Genomic DNA, 22,039 nt, shown 5'->3' on the forward strand with positions numbered 1-22,039 from the left:
AGCTGCCTTATCCTTCCTGTGCCTCGCATCTCCTCAACCGCCTGTGTGGTAGAGCCGTGCCAGGTGTAGTGACCTGGGTGCCGCCTTCCGCAGCAAGTCCATCCAGCTTTGCAGAGGCTCTGGTAAAAACCAGCGGCACCTTAGACTCAAGTCCCTGGTACGGTCCGAGTCATCTGCCACACAGGTCCAGCAGATCCACATCCACCGGTGTTCCTGTCTTCTGAAACGTGAGTGTTACAAGTAGTTATATTGTTGTATATAGGAGCAGTATTATAGTAGTTATATTGTTCTATGTAGGAGCAGTATTATAGTAGTTATATTGTTGTATATAGGAGGCAGTATTATAGTAGTTATATTCTTGTATATAGGAGGCAGTATTATAGTAGTTATATTCTTGTATATAGTAGCAGTGTTATTGTAGTTATATTCTTGTATATAGGGGGGCAGTATTATAGTAGTTATATTCTTTTATATAGGAGCAGTATTATAGTAGGTATATCCTTGTACATAGGAGCAGTATTATAGTAGTTCTATTCTTGTATATAGGAGCAGTATTATAGTAGTTCTATTCTTGTATATAGGAGCAGTATTATAGTAGTTATATTCTTGTATATAGGGGGCAGCATTATAGTAGTTATATTCTTGTATTTAGCAGCAGTATTATAGTAGTTATATTCTTGTATATAGGGGCAGTATTATAGTAGTTATATTCTTTTAAATAGAAGCAGTATTATAGTAGATATATTCTTGTATATAGGAGGCAGTATTTAGTAGTTATATTCTTGTATATAGGAGGCAGTATTATAGTAGTTATATTCTTGTATAAAGGAGCAGTATTATAGTAGTTATATTGTTGTATATAGGAGCAGTATTATAGTAGTTATATTCTTGTATATAGGAGGCAGTATTATAGTAGTTATATTCTTGTATATAGGAGGCAGTATTATAGTAGTTATATTCTTGTATATAGGAGGCAGTATTATAGTAGTTATATTCTTGTATATAGGAGGCAGTATTATAGTAGTTATATTCTTGTATATAGGAGCAGTATTATAGTAGTTATATTCCTGTATATGGGAGCAGTATTATAGTAGTTATATTCTTGTATATAGGAGCAGTATTATAGTAGTTATATTATTGTATATAGGAGCAGTATTATAGTAGTTATATTCTTGTATTTAGGAGCAGTATTATAGTAGTTATATTCTTGTATATAGGAGCAGTATTATAGTAGTTATATTCTTGTATATAGGGGGCAGTATTATAGTAGTTATATTCTTGTATATAGGAGCAGTATTATAGTGGTTATATTCTTGTATATAGGAGCAGTGTTATAGTAGTTATATTCTTGTATATAGGGAACAGTATTATAGTAGTTATATTCTTGTATATAGGAGGCAGTATTATAGTAGTTATATTCTTGTATATAGGAGCAGTATTATAGTAGTTATATTATTGTATATAGGAGCAGTATTATAGTAGTTATATTCTTGTATTTAGGAGCAGTATTATAGTAGTTATATTCGTGTATATATAAGGGGCAGTATTATAGTAGTTATAGTCTTCTACATTAGGGGAAGTATTAAGAGTCAGGAATAGCAGGATAGGAGTGATACTTGTTCCCCCAGTGATCAGTGATATATTAGTATTATTTGCATGTTATATGGTAATGAGCAGCAGATTTGGTGTTGACATGTGACTCCCTCCATACTACATTGTCTGTGGTCTCCTTGTTGGGGCTCTGGATCCAGGGAGGCCACATGTCAGGAGCGTGGCTGGGATTGTCTGTAGTTTTGCGGTCAATATGATTTCATATAAATAATAACAATGTGTCCGACTTTAAACATACGAAACACATTATAATTCTGGAAACTATTTTCTATTTTAAGTTTAATTTAACATAAAAATAGAAAAATAACATAGAAGATCAGATCCTGAGAGCTGGAGTACAGAGTGGCTTTGTTTATATAGTTTATCCTCAGTCACATCCAGAGCTGCACTCACTATTCTGCTGATTTTCTGTCAGCTCTCAGGCTGCTCAGCCTTATTTATCTCGGTCAATCTTCTGGTGGCTCAGTTTAGAAGAAGACTGGATCCAGGAAAAAACTTCCATATAAACTGTTACACATAGTCCACACCACATGTACAGATGTGCGGCAGGCCTGACATGTTTCGGTCCACTGACATTAATCAGGGTGTATGACTTAGGTCTGTGGACTAAAACACGACAGGCCATTCCATTAACATAGGGGTTTTTTTTGGTCATTTTGTTTTGTTATATAGTGCAGCATAGGCTATTGTTAGATAATAATGTAGAGGTTTTGTGTATGCCTTATGTTTACCTATTTTAGCTGATGAGGCAGGCATGGGGGTGTGGTGTCCCGGTACAGGACATGTCCTGTCCCTTTTGTCTGGAGTCCCCTCAGCCAGAGTCCCTCCATGATAATGGAATCTCCTGAAGGGCTAACCCCTAGTCGCCTCTTATTATTGTGATATTTAATGTGTATATTTATATATTTAATTCATATAGGATACCTATGTATAGGACCTTAGAGGTCACGTGCCTTTAATTTATGTTATGCTATGGTTTAAGGACCTTTGTGTCATGTGTCATACCCATAGTTCCTTAGGTCAGGACTGACAGGTCTGGCTGGCCAATGAGCTTTGTCCCGCACTCTTGATATATAAGGGGCTGCTGCCACTTAATTCTCTCTCTTAGCTCCTGCTCTTAGTTCCGGACTACTAAGCAGCACTAATCTCAGCACAAATCATCAATTCATGTTAGGCCTGAAGCCTTATCTTCCACAGCCACTAAACCGTGAGTTATCCAGCTCAAAACTACTAAAATCCTGAGTGACTACTGCAACTCATTTATCTTCAAACCAGTAACACAGTGACTAGCAAATCAAAGCTCATGGCACTCAGAAGTCCCAGAAAACCTGTGAGGAACCTGAACTACGGTCCTCTATACAAAGACTGTTTTGTTTTGTGCAGTTGCATAAAATATGCAGTAAAGTTTATTCCGGTTTTCATCAAATATCTGCTGTGGACATTCAATTATTTCTCCCTACCGTATCTGGGACGGTTGGCGGTGGGACCACTACTCTAAGGAAACCGCATCCTGGCATCACGACAACATAGGGTTAATACCAGCATACCCTACACTAGTACCTGCACCATCTAGTCACCACAGGGGTTTTTAGCCATACTGATTACAATTCCATCATTGAAACGATTTCCCAATGCTGGCTACATCTCTCATGAATCCTCTTGCTTTGCAAGGAAAGAGAGGGTGCAGAGTCTGATCACTACACCTGGTCATCTCATTAGGCTGCTGGTGCTGGAGGTCACCCAGGTGAACTGAGTAGGTTGGGCTCTGTTTACATCATGTGCAGTTTTGATGCGTTTTCTTATTCAAAGTTTTAAAAAAACATTTTGTTATTAGAAGTTATATGACCTAAAATGACAACTTATGTGTTTTATGAATATTTGATGTCTTCAGGCTGTGTTCACACTTTGCATTTTTGGAATTCTTCTTTTCTTTTGACAACTTTTTTGCAGTGACTTTTGCAAAATCACTATAAAAATTATGCATATATTTATTTCTGGTATCTCTACTACTATGTATCCTGATTCAACAGCAGCAGTATACAGAAAGAGCTGGAGAAAAGGTTTATAGCTACTATATATACTGATACCATAGAGAAAGCGGCAGCAGTATACAGATAGAGCTGGAGGGGAGGTGTATAACTACTATATATCCTGATCCCATAGAGATAACAGCAGTATACAGATGAAGCTGGAGGGGAGCTGTATAACTACTACATATCCTGATTCCATAGAGATAGCAGCAGTATACAGATAGAGCTAGAGGGGAGGTGTATAACTACTATATATCCTGATCCCATAGAGATAGTGGCAGCAGTATACATACAGAACTGGAGGGGATGCATATAACAACTATATATCCTGATTCCATAGAGATAGCAGTAAACAGATAGAGCTAAGGGGAGGTGTATAATTACTAAATATCCTGATCCCATAGAGATAGCAGTATACAGATAGAGCAGGAGGGGAGGTTTATAACTACTATATATACTGATTCCATAGAGATAGCAGCAGTATACAGATAGGGATGGAAGGGGAGGGGTATAACTTCAATATATCCTGATCCCATAGAGATAGTAGCAGTATACAGATAGAGCAGGAGGGGAGGTTTATAATTACTATATATCCTGATTCCATAGAGATGGTAGTAGTATACAGATAGAGCAGGAGAATAAGTGTGGAGTATCCTGTAGCTCTGATGATAAGCTGATCTCTGATGATAGCAGATTTATGGGGTCCCTGTGGGGGATGTGTTAGGATCTATTTCTCCCTGTGATCAGTCAACTCCAGCCATGTTAATTATCAGACAGATTTAATGCACATGTATCGATACAGATGGATGTTCTCTTACAAGCAGAGAAACAGCTCCGCAGAAGAAAATCATACCCCAAAATAGATTATAGCTCTTTTATATGGCAACACTCTAAGTGTAAGTTCATTGGCTAAGGAAACCCCGGTGGCTCATAGTGTTAAACTTTATTACCAATCACAGGGTTTATTTCCCTAATATCCATGCCTTGCCCAATGCCTTAGGAGATATGTGAGTAGAAGTTGTAAGTGTAGAAGGTCACCTAAAAAGAGGAGATGAGGAGATGGGGGCACTAGGTCCTGTGCTGTGGGGTTGTGAGGGTCATTGTGTCTGGCAGCCTAATATTACCTATTGTTTGTGGGCCCAAGTCCCCTAAATGGGCATAGGACATCTGTAGGAAGTGGTACTAGGGGCGCCACTGGCTTATTGAGGCTACCTTTATAGAAATTACCAGGAGGCACTAAACAAGACCCATCTTGACAAGACGTTTCAGTAGAGGAACAAAACTTAAGGAAGATTATTTCCTATTTTTGGGTGAAAAATGAAACCACATGTCTCAAGATTAAAGACCCCAACTGACGGCAGGACCGAGCCTTGAAAACCCCCAGACTGGATGGCGTTAAAGAATGCATCGGCCTGGGCTGGAATGTTCAATGTTGTGCCGTAAAGAAGGGTTTGTCGTGGTTCTGGTGGCATGGGAATAGCAGAGGCTTCTTCCAATGCCGTTTCCGCAGTCATGTGGATCAAGTTTAGCATCTTTTAGAGACGTTCTCAGATTTACAGACAGAGGTTATTGTACAATACGAGACCAGAGGGGCCATTTTATTCTGTATTTAGTACTTGGTGACAAGCGCCAAAGAAAGTCATGAAGAATCTTAACACAATGGAAAACATTTGCCTGTGACATTAGGATTCTAAACAGAATCTCATTATGGACATCCTGGCCCAGATGGTCATGACCAAAGAGGCCAAAGAGCCCCATAGCTGTAGAAAAATGGGGCTCCCTCACCCGATCCATCCCACCTCACACAGATGGACCCAGGAGCCTCTCTCTGCTTCCATAATCTTCTAGGGGTGAAGACTAATCTGATCTCTGACTCTTCCCATTTCTCCTGATCATCTCTGAGATTTCTCCACCTTGATCAGAGTCACCTGAGGAAAATTCAGCTGATTGGACAAGACACAGTCAAGTCTATATATCAGAACATACACCAAGCCATGAGGGGGAAAGAACTGCATGAAGAGCTCAGAAACAGGAATGTGTGGAGCCACAGATCTGGGGAAAGGGACAAAAACATTTCTGCTGCGCTTACATGAAAGAAGGAGAAGAAATAACCAGGTCTCTTCTTAGAGCTGCTGCCCCACCAAGCTAAGTAATCAGGGGAGAAGAGAGGAGACCGAGAACACAATGGTCACTATGGCTGAGCCCCAAAGATTCTGTGTTCAGATGGGAGAAATATACAGAAGGTCCAGAACCATCACTGCAGCTTCCACAATCTAGGCTTTATGGCAGAAAGAAGCCTCTTCACAGTAAAAAAAAAAAAAAAAAAAAAGTGCAAAAACACCAAAAAGACTCTCAGACTGTGAGAAACAAGATTTCCTGGTCTGATGAAGCCAAGATTAAACTTTTTGACCTCAAATCTAAGCAACATGACTGGAGGAAACCAGGCACTGCTCATCACCTGCCCAATACCATCCTACAGTGATCATGGTGGGGGCAGCATCATGTCTGGAGGAAACCAGGTACTGCCCATTACCTGCCCAATAATATCCCTACAGTGATCATGGTGGAGGCAGCATCATGTCTGGAGCAAACCAGGCACTGCCCATCACCTGCCCAATACCATCCCTACAGTGATCATGGTGGAGGCAGCATCATGTCTGGAGGAAACCAGGTACTGCCCATCACCTGCTCAATACCATCCCTACAGTAATCATGGGGGGGGCAGCATCATGTCTGGGGGAAACCAGGTACTGCCCATCACGTGCCCAATACCATCCCTACAGTGATCATGGTGGGGGCAGCATCATGTCTGGGGGAAACCAGGTACTGCCCATCACCTGCCCAATACCATCCCTACAGTGATCATGGTGGGGGCAGCATAAATGTATAGAGGAAACCAGGTACTGCCCATCACGTGCCCAATACCATCCCTACAGTGATCATGGTGGGGGCAGCATCATGTCTGGGGGAAACCAGGTGCTGCCCATCACCTGCTCAATACCATCCCTACAGTGATCATGGTGGGGGCAGCATAAATGTATAGAGGAAACCAGGTACTGCCCATCATCTGCCCAATACATCCCTACAGTGATCATGGTGGGGGCAGCATCATGTCTGGAGGAAACCAGGTACTGCCCATCAACTGCCCAATACCATCCCTACAGTGATCATGGTGGAGGCCGCATAATGTCTGGGGGAAACCAGGTACTGCCCATCACCTGCCCAATACCATCCTTACAGTGATCATGGTGGGGACAGCATCATGTCTGGGGGAAACCAGGTACTGCCCATCACCTTCCCAATACCATCCCTACTGAGCCCAATAGGGCATCTCTGGAGAGACCTGACAATGGCTTCACCGACGGTCTCCATCCAACCTGACAGAGCTGAGAGGATCTGCAGAGAAGAATGGAGGAAAATCCCCAAATCCAGGTGTGTAAACCTTGTGGCCTCATCCCCAAGAAGACTGGAGGCTGGAATCACTGCCAAAGGGGCTTCAACTAAATCCTGAGTAAGGGGTATGAATACTTATGTACCTACAAGATTATAGTTTTCTTTTTAATATATTTGAAAACCAATGTAAAGTAGTGTTTTCCCATCCTCAGGGTATAGAAGTGGAGCCTGTCAGGACAGGTATGCTGCCACCACCCTCGGCCTCCTCCCAATCCTCCATGTTGTCCCCACCGCCCCAGGACAGGCTTCCCTCACACACTTCCTGGTTACACAGGATCCCAGACACTCGCGTCTTTCTTTCTGAGCCAACATTTCCGATCCACCATCGAGAGAACATGGAACAAAATTTACAAAATGTTCTTTTTTCATGTTCGTGTTCATGGCTAATAATGTGTCATTGTGCGGAGGAACATGGAGGAGGAATTTTATTACAAGACGCCCTGAGACCTGAGGACAGAAGATCCTTCACACATCTCCAAAGGTTATATATATGTGATGGGGAGGATACAACTCTATTATCTATCTATCTATTATCTATCTATCTGTGACGAGGGTGTGATGAAGGCAGATGTTATTACCCTAGGGGCAGAGGGCATTGTGTTCGTGACGCCAGGGCATGGTTTAACCTCTGCACTACCCGAAGGTATACCGCTGGATCCCCGGCTAGGCACTCCGACTCCAAGTCAACAACGGCAGCTTTACTTAGGCAGACAGGTGTAATAGTTTTGACAGCTCAGTTAGTTCCAAGAAAGTGACCAGTGACTTCAGAGACCTTAGGGCTCGCTGGGACTTGCAGTGGATTTGGACAATTTGCTGCAGGCCCACGCTAATTGTACACAGACTGTTCTTGACTGACTTCCCCCCGTTTGTAGCTTACCAGGTTTTGATGTTCACCTGTGGGGCAGTAGACTTGTGGATGCGTGACTGCGTGGTCGGCCTTAGGTCTCCTCCGGACACCAGACACTCTCAGGACTTGACCTCACTGTTCCTCAGCAGCAACTACACAAGAGACTGAACTAGCTCCTCCCAGGGTTTATATGGGGGAGACTCTGGAGGGGGTCCTATAGGTCACCCTATAAGTCACCTGATCAACGGTTCCTTCCTTGGTTACAGCACTTAGCAACATTATTTAAAGGCACATAACAGTGTAATGGCATTATAATAAACAACACAATGTATAATTAACCATTTGTATGACATACAATATAGAGGGACTTAGGGGACACCGAAATAGAGTCCACCTGACAGAACAGCAAGGGTACAGGGGTGCAACTCCTGTACTGGGCCACCACATATCCATCTTTCTCATATCTATCTATTAATCTATCCATCTTATATCTATCTCAATCTCATATCTATCTCATATCTATCTCTCATATCTATCTATCTATATATACATATATATATATATATATATATATATAGCTCTTATCTATCTAGCCATCTATCTCATATCTATCTATCTATCTCATATCTATCTATCTATCTCATATCTATATCTATGTATCTATCTTATATCTATCTATCTATCTCATATCTATTTATCTATCTATCTCATATCTATCTATCTCATATCTATCTGTCTCATATCTAATCTATCTCATATCTATCTCATATCTATCTGTCTCATATCTAATCTATCTATCTATCATATCTATCTGTCTGTCTATACAATAAGCATAAAGGAAGCAGCACACCCAGGCAGCAATAAATGGAAATCAACAGAGCTTTATTTGCCCATGTTCACAGTGCAACGTTTCAACGGTATCACACCATCTGTTTCAATCTGTCTATCTATCTACAACTGTGTGATTGTGTGTGTGTGCAGCAGAGCTGAGTGTGTGATTGTGTGTATCCAGCAGAGATGAGTGTGCGACTGTGTATGCAGCAGAGCTGAGTGTGTGATTGTGTGTATGCAGCAGAGCTAAGTGTGTGATCGTGTGTATCCAGCAGAGATGAGTTTGTAATTGTGTGTATGCAGCAGAGCTAAGTGTGTGATTGTGTGTATCCAGCAGAGATGAGAGTGTGATTGTGTGTATGCAGCAAAGCTGAGTGTGTGATCGTGTGTATGCAGCAGAGCTGAGTGTGTGCGTGGTCATGCCTACACATAATCACACATTTAGTTCAGCTCCATACACATGTTGCACACTAATTTCTGCTACATGTACATGATTACACACTCAACTCTGGTACATGTACACAATGTTTACCAACCAGCGTGCCTCCAGCTGTTGCAAAACTGCAACACCCAGCATGCCAAGTTTTGCAACACTTGGAGGCATTCTGGTTGGTAAACACTGATATAGAGGTAATGGGACAGATTGTTCAGCAAAATTACATATTTTTTAAACCCAGATATTGTGTACTTTATAAAGATTTATGATTTTACTATTGTGCAGAGTTTTGTTCGGCGCACACTGCTGCTCCGGCTCTTCTAGCTATGTGAGCAGTGTACAGTGGGAAAACGCCACAGCTCTATGAAAAGTGTGCGGTAGAGAAAGAGTGCACGGTAGAGCCGGGGGGGGGGGCTTTCTATATTTGCGCAAAATTTATCAAAGGACGCGCGCAACTTTTGTATATTTTGAGCAAGAGTGTAAATTAGACAAGAAGTGTAAAGGGGCAGATCTGTGTCTACAATAGACACCTAATGATAAATCTTCCCCATGATCATTATTCTAAACCACGACTGGAGGAACATTTAGCATAAAAGGACATAAATGGATCAGAACCTTATAAATATAAAATCATATTCAGTCCCTGACAAAGAGGAGGAATAAACAGAATATTATTAATGAAGCAGCCACAACGTGATGGAGAAACCGCTGCGCCCTTATACCTCAGCTGAGTGACATGACAAGAACTATTTCTAATATAAGCCGGTCACATGATTAGTCATGTCAGCGCTGTCACCTCTCATTGTTCCTGCACCCGGCAACTGAGTGCAAAGATTTCCATGTCATCTTATAATGATTTCATGTGTAATAACTCAAAGAATCACATAACCCTAATAGTATATCCTGACAGGAGAGCAACCTGCAGAGAATATATACAGAGCTATGTAATCACCTACTATAATACTGCCCCTATGTATACAAATATAACTACTATAATACTACTTCTATATACAAGAATATAACTACTATAATACTGCTCCTATATACAAGAATATAACTACTATAATACTGCTCCTATATACAAGAATATAACTACTATAATACTGCTCCTATATACAAGAATATAACTACTATAATACTGCCCCTATATACAAGAATATAACTACTATAATACTGCTCCTATATACAAGAATATAACTACTATAATACTGCTCCTATATACAAGAATATAACTACTATAATACTGCTCCTATATACAAGAATGTAACTACTATAATACTGCTCCTATATACAAGAATATAACTACTATAATACTGCTCCTATATACAAGAATGTAACTACTATAATACTGCTCCTATATACAAGAATATAATTACTATAATACTGCTCCTATATACAAGAATATAACTACTATAATACTGCTCATATATACAAGAATATAACTACTATAATACTGCCTCCTATATACAAGAATATAACTACTATAATACTGCTCCTATATACAAGAATATAACTACTATAATACTGCTCCTATATACAAGAATATAACTACTATAATACTGCTCATAGATACAAGAATATAACTACTATAATACTGCCTCCTATATACAAGAATATAACTACTATAATACTGCCTCCTATATACAAGAATATAACTACTATAATACTGCTCCTATATACAAGAATATAACTACTAAAATACTGCTCCTATATACAAGAATATAACTACTATAATACTGCTCCTATATACAAGAATATAACTACTATAATACTGCTCCTATATACAAGAATATATCTACTATAATACTGCCTCCTATATACAAGAATATAACTACTATAATACTGCTCCTATATACAAGAATATAACTACTATAATACTGCTCCTATATACAAGAATATAACTACTATAATACTGCCTCCTATATACAAGAATATAACTACTATAATACTGCCTCCTATTTACAAGAATATAACTACTATAATACTGCTTCCTATATACAAGAATATAACTACTATAATACTGCCTCCTACATACAAGAATATAACTACTATAATACTGTCTCCTATATATAAGAATACAACTACTATAATACTGCCTCCTATATATAAGAATATAATTACTATAATACTCCCCCTATATACAAGAATATAGCTACTATAATACTCCCCTTATATACAAGAATATAACTACTATAATACTGCTCCTATATACAAGAATATAACTACTATAATACTGCTCCCTATATACAAGAATATATCTACTTTAAGACTGCTCCTATATACAAGAATATAACTACTATAATACTGCTTCCTATATACAAGAATATAACTACTATAATACTGCCTCCTATATACAAGAATATAACTACTATAATACTGCTCCTATATACAAGAATATAACTACTATAATACTGCTCCTATATACAAGAATATAACTACTATAATACTGCTCCTATATACAAGAATATAACTACTATAATACTGCTCCTATATACAAGAATATAACTACTATAATATTGCTCCTATATACAAGAATATAACTACTATAATACTGCCTCCTATATACAAGAATATAACTACTATAATACTGCTTCCTATATACAAGAATATAACTACTATAATACTGCCTCCTATATACAAGAATATAACTACTATAATACTGTCTCCTATATATAAGAATATAACTACTATAATACTGCCTCCTATATATAAGAATATAACTACTATAATACTCCCCCTATATACAAGAATATAACTACTATAATACTCCCCTTATATACAAGAATATAACTACTATAATACTGCTCCTATATACAAGAATATAACTACTATAATACTGCCTCCTATATACAAGAATATAACTACTATAATACTGCTCCTATATGCAAGAATATAACTACTATAATACTGCTCCCTATATAAAAGAATATAACTACTATAATACTGCCTCCTATATACAAGAATATAACTACTATAATACTGCTCCTATATACATGAATATAACTACTATAATACTACCTCCTATATAAAAAATATAACTACTATAATACTGCTCCTATATACAAGAATATAACTACTATAATATTGCTCCTATATACAAGAATATAACTACTATAATACTGCCTCCTATATACAAGAATATAACTACTATAATACTGCTTCCTATATACAAGAATATAACTACTATAATACTGCCTCCTATATACAAGAATATAACTACTATAATACTGTCTCCTATATATAAGAATATAACTACTATAATACTGCCTCCTATATATAAGAATATAACTACTATAATACTCCCCCTATATACAAGAATATAACTACTATAATACTCCCCTTATATACAAGAATATAACTACTATAATACTGCTCCTATATACAAGAATATAACTACTATAATACTGCCTCCTATATACAAGAATATAACTACTATAATACTGCTCCTATATGCAAGAATATAACTACTATAATACTGCTCCCTATATAAAAGAATATAACTACTATAATACTGCCTCCTATATACAAGAATATAACTACTATAATACTGCTCCTATATACATGAATATAACTACTATAATACTACCTCCTATATAAAAAATATAACTACTATAATACTACCTCCAATGAATATATTATAACTACTATAATACTGTTCCTATGTACGGTATAATATATATGACTTTAATATAATCTGCAGTGTGTTATACTCCGGTTGTTGGATGGATACAGGCGGTGACATTTTTGGGGTGGTCTTCTCCCTCATGGCGTCCTCCCCTCTGACATTTCCAGCCTAATGGAGCTGATCTTTGTATACTCGGCAGAACTGGCTGTTTTACTCTTTCCCCTGATGACTCGCGATTCTCGTGAAATGTTTGTAAATGTGTCGGGAGAACTAAGCAAATCCATTACTTCCCGTAAACACCAATCCGTCAGCGGCAGAACTAATGGTCTCCATGGAAAGACCAGGAGAAGGAGCTCTGCTGAGGAGAAGATGGGGTTAACATCGATCGTCATCTCAACCAATGCCTGGTATATGGTTTACACCGACAGGTTCTTTTCTTGTCACCCCTTTAGGATCCTGGAAGTCAATGTGTGGTCCACAAAAGGAGGGAGGGTGCTGGACCTACCTAGTGATACTGGACCATGTCACGGCAATGTCCCATTTCAAATATGTCTCTGAGGCCTCTCCTCCCTTTCTTTATCTTCTACCATTTTGGTGCCTGTGGAGAGGTGGAGCCCAGTACATGCTCTGCCCATGAGGAACAGAGATAGTAAAAATCTGAACAAAGGCTCCTCTACACTTCTTAATATACTGTTCTTCTATGGGTGGAGGGATAGGAAATGCAGAATGCCCCCTCAATGCAAGTCTATGGGAGGTGGTGTGACGACCGTCACGCTCCCTCCCATAGACTTGAATTGAGGGGGTGTGACCATGACGCCACGAGGAGCGTGGCCAACCCCCCCAGTGCGAAAACAGCGTTCGGAACATTTAGTTCTAAACGCTGGCCAGTGAAGTGCCCCTTTAAAGCTGAAGACAATTCCATACCTACATAGGGACAGAGCTACAGGTTGGTGCTGAGGTAGAGGTTGTAGTGGGGCCCTAGTGCCTGAGGGACCACCTAAGAGGAAACCAATACTCTAAATGTTGCAGGTCAGGGCCCTTGGATAGATTTGTCATTGAGGCTCAGAAACAATGGATTAGACTCTTTTTGTCCACCTTCTTCATGGTAGACCAATCGATCACTGAGGGCACTAAACTGTGACGCAGTCTCGGAGCCAAGGAACATACCATCCTATAGCTGCATCCCCAAGGTTCCTCACCAGCACTCCATTAAAATCTACAGCACCTATTTAATATTCAGTGCCAGCGGCAATTTAAACACTGAGCTGGTACCAAGTTAGGTCAAGTCCATCAATAAAGCTGCAGCTCCGACGGGGACCCCCTCTCTTGGCCCAGCATGTCGTAGTACAGAGAAGTGGTTGTGCAGCTCTTCAATGGTAAATAATGTCCTTGTTCTGAGGTATTACCCAATGTTTATGAGCATGGGTGGTCCTAAAAGTTGGGTCCAATCTAGGCCCCTTGTACATGGATCACAAGCTGAAGCTCAGTAGAGAAGTCAGATGACTAAGTGATGTCACTGGGCTCATATGATGTCACTCTGGGCATAACTTAAAGGTGTACTCAACCCCTAGACATCTTATCTAGGGGATAAGATGTCTGATTGCGGGGGTTCTGCCACTGGGGACCTCCTATTTCCCTGATGTACCCGGCATTCCTTTAGAGCGTCAGGTGCAGCGCCGGAGGCTCGTGAAGTCACGGCCGCACCCCCTCAATGCAAGTCTATGGGAAGGGAGGCTTGCATTGAGGGGACGTGGCTGTGTAGTCACAAGAAGGCGTGACCGTGACGTAATGAGCCTCCTCCCCGCATAGCCAGTCATCCAGCAGGAGCGCCGTTCGCTCCATGCACCGGATGTCTGAGGTGCCGCAACCGAGAACGCGGGGGTCCCCAGCAGCCGGACCCCCGTAATCAGACAAAGGAGTACCCCTTTAAAGCTCCCGGAAACAAACAGGTCCCTCACCGAACAGGTGCCATAATGTAAGAAGGATCACTGAGCTGCCTCTCCACCCCCTACAGTTACCCCCTAATGTCACTAGTCCCAGTACCATGCCTTAGGCCGAGGCTTGACCCCATTGTTGACAAGCACCAAGTGTGACCAGAGATCATTACACCACTGGGTTCAGGAACTAGAAGGTAAAAGCTTCATGGCGCCCACAATGGTCACCTAAGCCTGATCTCCCCCTGTAGGCCCCACACAGGTATTACAGACCTAGTTAGGTCACTGACTAAAATACCTGTGAACCTAAAGTCACAAGTTCTGAGCCCTCAAACAGTTAAAGAATAAATGGGCACGGAGCCCTCGAAAATCTCACTTCATTAGAGGTGGGAGGAAGAGGGGGATATAGGGCCGCGGCGGAGAAATTCTGCGTATATTGAAGATAAATAAACGGAATCTTATGAAATGAGTCGTGCTGAGTGCCCAGATCTATCTATAGCCGCTCTCTTGGCTCCCGTCCACCACTTTCCTGAGGTCCTATTATTATACGAGTGATGGGCTGACCATGTAATCAAAAGGGGATTTACTCTCTGTAGCGGTTGTTTTTATGGTTCCGTACAGGTGTAAGGCGTTCAGGGCCTCTCTCTGGGGCCACCTATTGGTGGGTGTGAGGGTGCAGAACACGTCTCAGAGTAAAGACAATTATTTACATCAGTGACTTCTGAATTTCAGTTGGGGCTTTTTATTGGTGTGAGGTCGGAGTGATGACCTATGAGGTCACATGAATACACCTTGATCACAATCAATGATGGAGGAGGTCCAAGGTTATGGCCAATCGTGGGGAGGAACAACATTGAGCTGTGAATCCACACCTCTAGTGGTTAACACCCAGGGGCGGAGCCCAGAAACAACAAAAGTATGAGCAGGTCTCCTAATATTGGTATTGAGCTGGTCTCCTAATATTGGTATTGAGCAGGTCACCTTATATTGGGGTCTTGGTATTAAGCAGGTCACCTTATATTGGGGTCTTGGTATTAAGCAGGTCACCTTATATTGGGGTCTTGGTATTGAGCAGGTCACCTTATATTGGGGTCTTGGTATTAAGCAGGTCACCTTATATTGGGGTCTTGGTATTAAGCAGGTCACCTTATATTGGGGTCTTGGTATTGAGCAGGTCACCTTACATAGGGGTCTTGGTATTGAGCAGGTCACCTATTATTGGGGTCTTGGTATTGAGCTGGTCACCTTATATTGGGGTCTTGGTATTAAGCAGGTCACCTTATATTGGGGTCTTGGTATTAAGCAGGTCACCTTATATTGGGGTCTTGGTATTGAGCAGGTCACCTTACATAGGGGTCTTGGTATTGAGCAGGTCACCTATTATTGGGGTCTTGGTATTGAGCTGGTCACCTTATATTGGGGTTTTGGTATTAAGCAGGTCACCTTATATTGGGGTTTTGGTATTAAGCAGGTCACCTTATATTGGGGTCCTGGTATTAAGCAGGTCACCTTATATTGGGGTCTTGGTATTAAGCAGGTCACCTTATATTGGGGTCCTGCTAGTCTCCCCCATAAAATGACCTATGGGCTCCCTGCAGGTCTCCCCCATATAATGACCTATGGGCTCCCTGCTAGTCTCCCCCATATAATGACCTATGGGCTCCCTGCAGGTCTCCCCCATATAAGCCTTGGGTGGAGCTTCTCTCTCTTCTGCTGAGGTCCAGTGTAGTCTTGTCTAGTGTGTGTGTCCAGAGTGTTGGAGACCTCAAAGTCCAGTCCTGCAGCCGCCATCAAGTCAAGTAAGATAAACTCACAGCTTTATGAGTCAAGTCAAGTCAGTCCCTGTCATCTGTCAAGTCAGCGTGGTCTGCATTCAATTGTCCAGTCCTACTAAAGACCCAGCAAGCCCTTAAGGTTTCTGTGTCACTGGTCACCTCCTTGGACCCTGGCTGAACCCTGGTAGACTTTACCATCTGTCTACCCTCAGTAAAGCTACCATTGTCCGTAACTTGGAGTCGGAGTCTTTATTGCCCCCCGTAGTCATCAAAATATACTGGCTTACTGTTATCTCTCAGAGACTTGTATGGTCCTTGTTCATAACCATAGTGGACCTCCCAAGTCCTGCAGACCCTATTGCCCTCATTGACCCTTATTGTGACTACGACGCATCTTACTTAGTCTGGAGATTCAGATTTTTTTTTAAAGAAGAACTATATGAGGATATTTCCATGTTTCAGAGCCTAGTAGGTAGCCCCTAATGATACCGTCCCGAAACGCATCGTAGTTCCAACCTCTAGCTGTAATAGACGTGTCCCCATTGGTCACAGCTTTTTGGACTGTAGCAGTTTTGGGAACTTTGAGGAACCATTTGAGAATATTTCCATGTTTCATCAGCATCTATTCAGCCCAAGTACTGTGCCGAAACGCGTTAAAGTTCCAACCTCTGGAATAGACATAGTCCTGTTGGCCTCAGTTTTTTGGACTGTAGCAGTTTTTGGGACTGTGAGGAACAATATGAGGTTATTTCCCTGTTTCAGGGCCAAGTAGGTAGCCCCTAATGGTGCCGTCCCGAAACCCATTGACATTCCAATCTCTAGAAATAGACATCGTCCTGTTGGCCTCAGGTTCTATCTGACGATGCCCTCATATTGCTCCTTAGACCCCATGGATGCGGATCCTTTAAGTTCATTGTTTGCTGACTTTATGTCTTTTCACGACGCGTTTCGCTGTTTGTGTTTTGGAGAAGCAGAATGTGGCTGTTTTTCCGGCTGCTTTCGCTCATAGTGTAAGAATGTGACTCATTCATACGTACAAGATCCCGGCAAAAAAACAAGTCCTAGCTCCTTTTATGGAAAAAGAGACCGATATATATAAAAGTATGTGAATCCCCCTTCCCCTCCGTGTATATAAGATGAAGAAACGTGTTCAATGTCTTCGGGGTCTTCCACCTGCCAGCGTGTGGCTCTCGGACGTCCCAGTAAATCAGTAGATGTATGTGTATGGTGTCAGTCCGCTACACGAGGTGCCCCGCAACCTCGCACTTTTCCTGTTACACTTATAAACTACTCTAATCCCCCCCCCCCCCTACAGAAAGAGAATTAGGAGCCCTTGACATTTTGAGAGGCGTCATACGGGAAGTAGAGGTTAACCAAAAAACACAATCACAGAGAATATCTATCAAGTACGAAGCAGTCTGGTGATGTTACCCAGATGTAGCAGAGCCAAGTTTGTCACTGTAATTGGCTTTTGCCTTTTGTCAGCTGCGTTAAACTTAAATTTGTCACATTTAGCGAAAGTTAAGCTCTCGGGATGGACGGCGGGGTCGGAATTCGGAGAAATGTAGCAGAGCTGAGCTGGTGTAGTGTAGCAGAGCCAAGTTACGAAATAAAAAAAAATATTGAATTGAGTTGTTGAGCTGTAGCAGAGCTGGTTTGTCATATCGTACGTGGAAAGAGAGTGTCAGAAATTGATAAAAGCAGGGCTGCGCTTGTCGGATGTAGCAGAGCCGAGTTTGTGAGATGCTGAGTTTGTCAAATGTGCCATTGCTGGCTGAGTTTTTCCAGAGTAAACGCCTTCCATATGTATGTATGTGGCAAAACTACAACTCCCAGCATACCCGGACAGCCGGCTGGAGGTTATAGTTTTGCAACAGCTGGAGTCAACCTGGTTGGGAAACACTGATAAATATACACACACACAAGCACCATGATCTGTAGTTTGTACCATTTTTATTTTATTTATGAATTAATTAATTCATTAAAAATGTTGTTTTGTTCTGGGAGGTGATGTGACCAAAAATTTGTAATTTTGTAGTAATTTTGTAGTTTTACCTTTTACGCCATTGACCACGGAGGATCAGGAATGTTAAAATTTAATAATACGCACAATTCTGATACCAAATATATTTATGTTCATTTTTAATTTTATTATTAATATATTATATATTTTAAAAAATGTTTTATTTTAATTGTATTATATAGATATTTTTCTCATTTTTTATTTTATTATTTTATATATATATATATATATATATATATTATATAAATATTTTTTTAATTTTTATTATAATATATACAGTATATATATTTTTTCATTTTCATTAAATTTTTTATATATTATATATTTAAATATTTTTTATTATATTATTTGCATATGTATGTATAGCTGATTATTACTTTATTTTATTTATTATTTTTGATATTTAATTTATTTTTTAATTTAATTATTTATTTAGTTATTTACTTTTCTTGCAAAAATGGGTAATTTGTAATTAGAATTTTTATTAGGCGGGGAATATTTTTGAAAAGATAGGTTGTATCGGTTGCCTAGTACAGTCCTTGGGCTGCCCTGACAACCGATCGGCACACTGCCGTTACACCGCGCCGATTGAATCACTAGACACCAGAGATGGGCAACAAAAACTGTGTATATGCCGTGATCGCCAATGGTCGAGGCATTTAAATGGTTAAATTACCAAAATAGGTTTGATCTCCGATGTCGGTCCTTATCAGCAGTTGTCGGCTGGAATGTGTCAGGAAGGGGTTAAACTGTGCCGCCCCCTCCTGACAGCAGGTGGCGCTGACTAAGGCTACTAATGCATAACAAGTGTAAAAATAATTGACATAATAAATATTTTGTTGGTCAGGTACAGAATAGTTGAGTTTCGTGTCTAATTTTGTCAGATGTAGTAGACGCAGTGGAGCTGCGTTTGTCATATGTAAGTTTGACGGAAACAGGCGCAGCAGAGCTTAGTTTGTCATGTCATGGTTTGTGAATTATAGCAGAGCCGAGCTTGTTGGTTGTTGATCAGATCAGAGCTTGTCGGATGTAACACAGACACAGCAAAGATGAGTTTGTTATATCTAAGTTTGACAAACAAAAAATGTTAACTTTTTTAGGTGTAGCAGAGCTTAGTTTGTCAGGCCTAGGTCCAGGAAATATAGCAGAGCTGAGCTTGTTTCTGGTTGTCCTAAAAGCCCACAAAATCTGTTTCTATAAAGGTTTGTCAGATGTAGCAGTGCTAAGTTTGTCCTATCCAAGTTTGTCAGAAACAAAAAGTTTGAAGCAGAGCTGAGTTCGTCACACCTGGGTTTGCAAAATTTAGCAGAGCTGTGCTTGTTGCTGGTTGTTGCTGGTCAGATGTCGCAAAGCATAGTTTGTCATAGCTTAGCAGAGCTGAATTTGTCAAAGGCTTAGTCTGCAGCTTGCAAGTTGTACAGTTTGTCATACGTAGTACGGTCGGATTAGTCAGATATAGAGCTTCAGAGCTGAGTTTGTCACCTGTAATAAAAACCTGAGATCTTAATACACAGCAGAGTTGAGTTTGTCATTTCACAAATGTAATTGTTATCCTATTGGACTGCGGAAAAACCTCATCAGAAGGTTCTTGGCTTACAAAAGAGACAAGGACACGTTCAGCTCTGCTATGTTGTTATCTTGTTAGGGAACCTAGGAAAGCTGGGTTATTGTGCGGGTGAACAGCTTTACAAAGAGGGGTCACTTACTTAAATCCGTTCAGTATATGTAGAGTTATGGAACTGCAATCTTCAGCTGCATTGCGCTCCAGTGCGCAATGAAGGCAGGGAGTGGCATACCCAGCTCCCCTGTCTTCAGCATATTCTCCCGCTCTCTTTGTTAATATGCTAATGAATAATGTGGGTGATCAATCTGCTCTCTGTGCGCTCCCCTGCGGCCACCTTCATTCGCATAATAATAATGAAGGGGGCAGGACAGAGAGGAGGCAGGGGACCTGGGTGAGCTGGCTCCCCGCCTCCAGTGCGCACTGGAGCACAATGCAGCTGAAGATTACAGTTCCATAACTGTGCATACACTGAACAGATTTAAGTAAGTGACCCCTCTTTGTAAAGCTGTTCACCCGCACTATAACCCTGTATATTGGGGTTAGTGCAGGTGAACAAGGTGTCAGATTCTCTTTAATACTGCCCCCTACGAATAAAAATATATGATCACTGATGCTTCCTTTTTCCACTGTCTTTAGTCCATGGCTGAGAATCTCATGAACAGAGGAGATGGCGGCATTTTTTATCATTCTTTGATCAGGACATAGTAGTCACTTGGAGATGTTGAGAGGAGAAGTGCAACAGGTTTCGGCCCGTGGTGTAGCTCCGGTCTTCTGTGTGTTGGGCGGAGCAGTGCAGCAGGTTTGGGGCTGTGGTGTAGCTCCGGTCTTCTATGTGTTGAGCGGAACACTTGCAGCAGGTTTCGGCCCGTGGTGTAGCTCCGGTCTTCTGTGTGTTGGGCGGAGCAGTGCAGCAGGTTTCGGGCTGTGGTGTTGCTCCGATCTTCTGTGTGTTGGGCGGAGCAGTGCTGCAGCTCAGGTCTTGTGTGTTGAGCGGTGCAGTATTGCAGGTTTTGGGCCGTGGTGTAGCTCAGGTCTTTTGTGTGTTAGGCGGAGCAGTTCTGCAGGTTTCAGGCCGTGGTGTAGCTCCGGTCTTCTGTGTGTTGAGCAGAGCAGTGCTGCAGATTTCGGCCAATGGTATAGCTCCAGTCTTCTGTGTGTTGAGTGGAGCAGTGCTGCAGGTTTCAGGTCGTAATGTAGCTCTTGTCTTCTGTATGTTGAGCGGAGCAGTGCGGCAGGTTTGGGGCCGTGGTGTAGCTCAGGTCTTCAGTGTGTTAGGAGGAGCAGTGCTGCAGGTTTTGGGCCGTGGTGTAGCTCTGGTCTCCTGTTTGTTGAGTGGAGCAGTGCTGCAGGTTTCGGGCCGTGGTGTAGCTCCGGTCTTCTATGTGTTGAGTGGAGCAGTGTGGCAGGTTTCGGGCTGTGGTGTAGCTCCAGTCTTCTGTGTGTTGGGCAGAGCAGTGCGGCAGGTTTCGGCCCGTGGTGTAGCTCCAGTCTTCTGTGTGTTGGGCAGAGCAGTGCGGCAGGTTTCGGGCTGTGGTGTAGCTCAGAACTCCTGTGTGTTGAGCAGAGCAGTGCTGCAGGTTTCGGGCCTTGGTGTAGCCCAGGTCGTCTGTGTGTTGGGTGGAGCAGTGCTGCAGGTTTCGGGCCGTGGTGTAGCTCAGGTCGTCTGTGTGTTGGGTGGAGCAGCGCTGCAGGTTTCGGCCCGTGGGGTAGCTCAGGTCTTGTGTGTTGAGCGGAGCAGTGCTACAGGTTTGGGGCCGTGGCGTAGCTCCGGTCTTCTGTGTGTTGAGCGGAGCAGTGCTGCAGGTTTGGGGCCGTGGTGTAGCTCCTGTCTTCTGTGTGTTGAGCAGAGCAGTGCGGCAGGTTTTGGGCCGTGGTGTAGCTCTGGTCTTCTGTGTGTTGAGCGGTGCAGT

Source organism: Hyla sarda, chromosome 13 (assembly GCF_029499605.1).
Source record: "Hyla sarda isolate aHylSar1 chromosome 13, aHylSar1.hap1, whole genome shotgun sequence".
NCBI lineage: Eukaryota > Metazoa > Chordata > Amphibia > Anura > Hylidae > Hyla > Hyla sarda.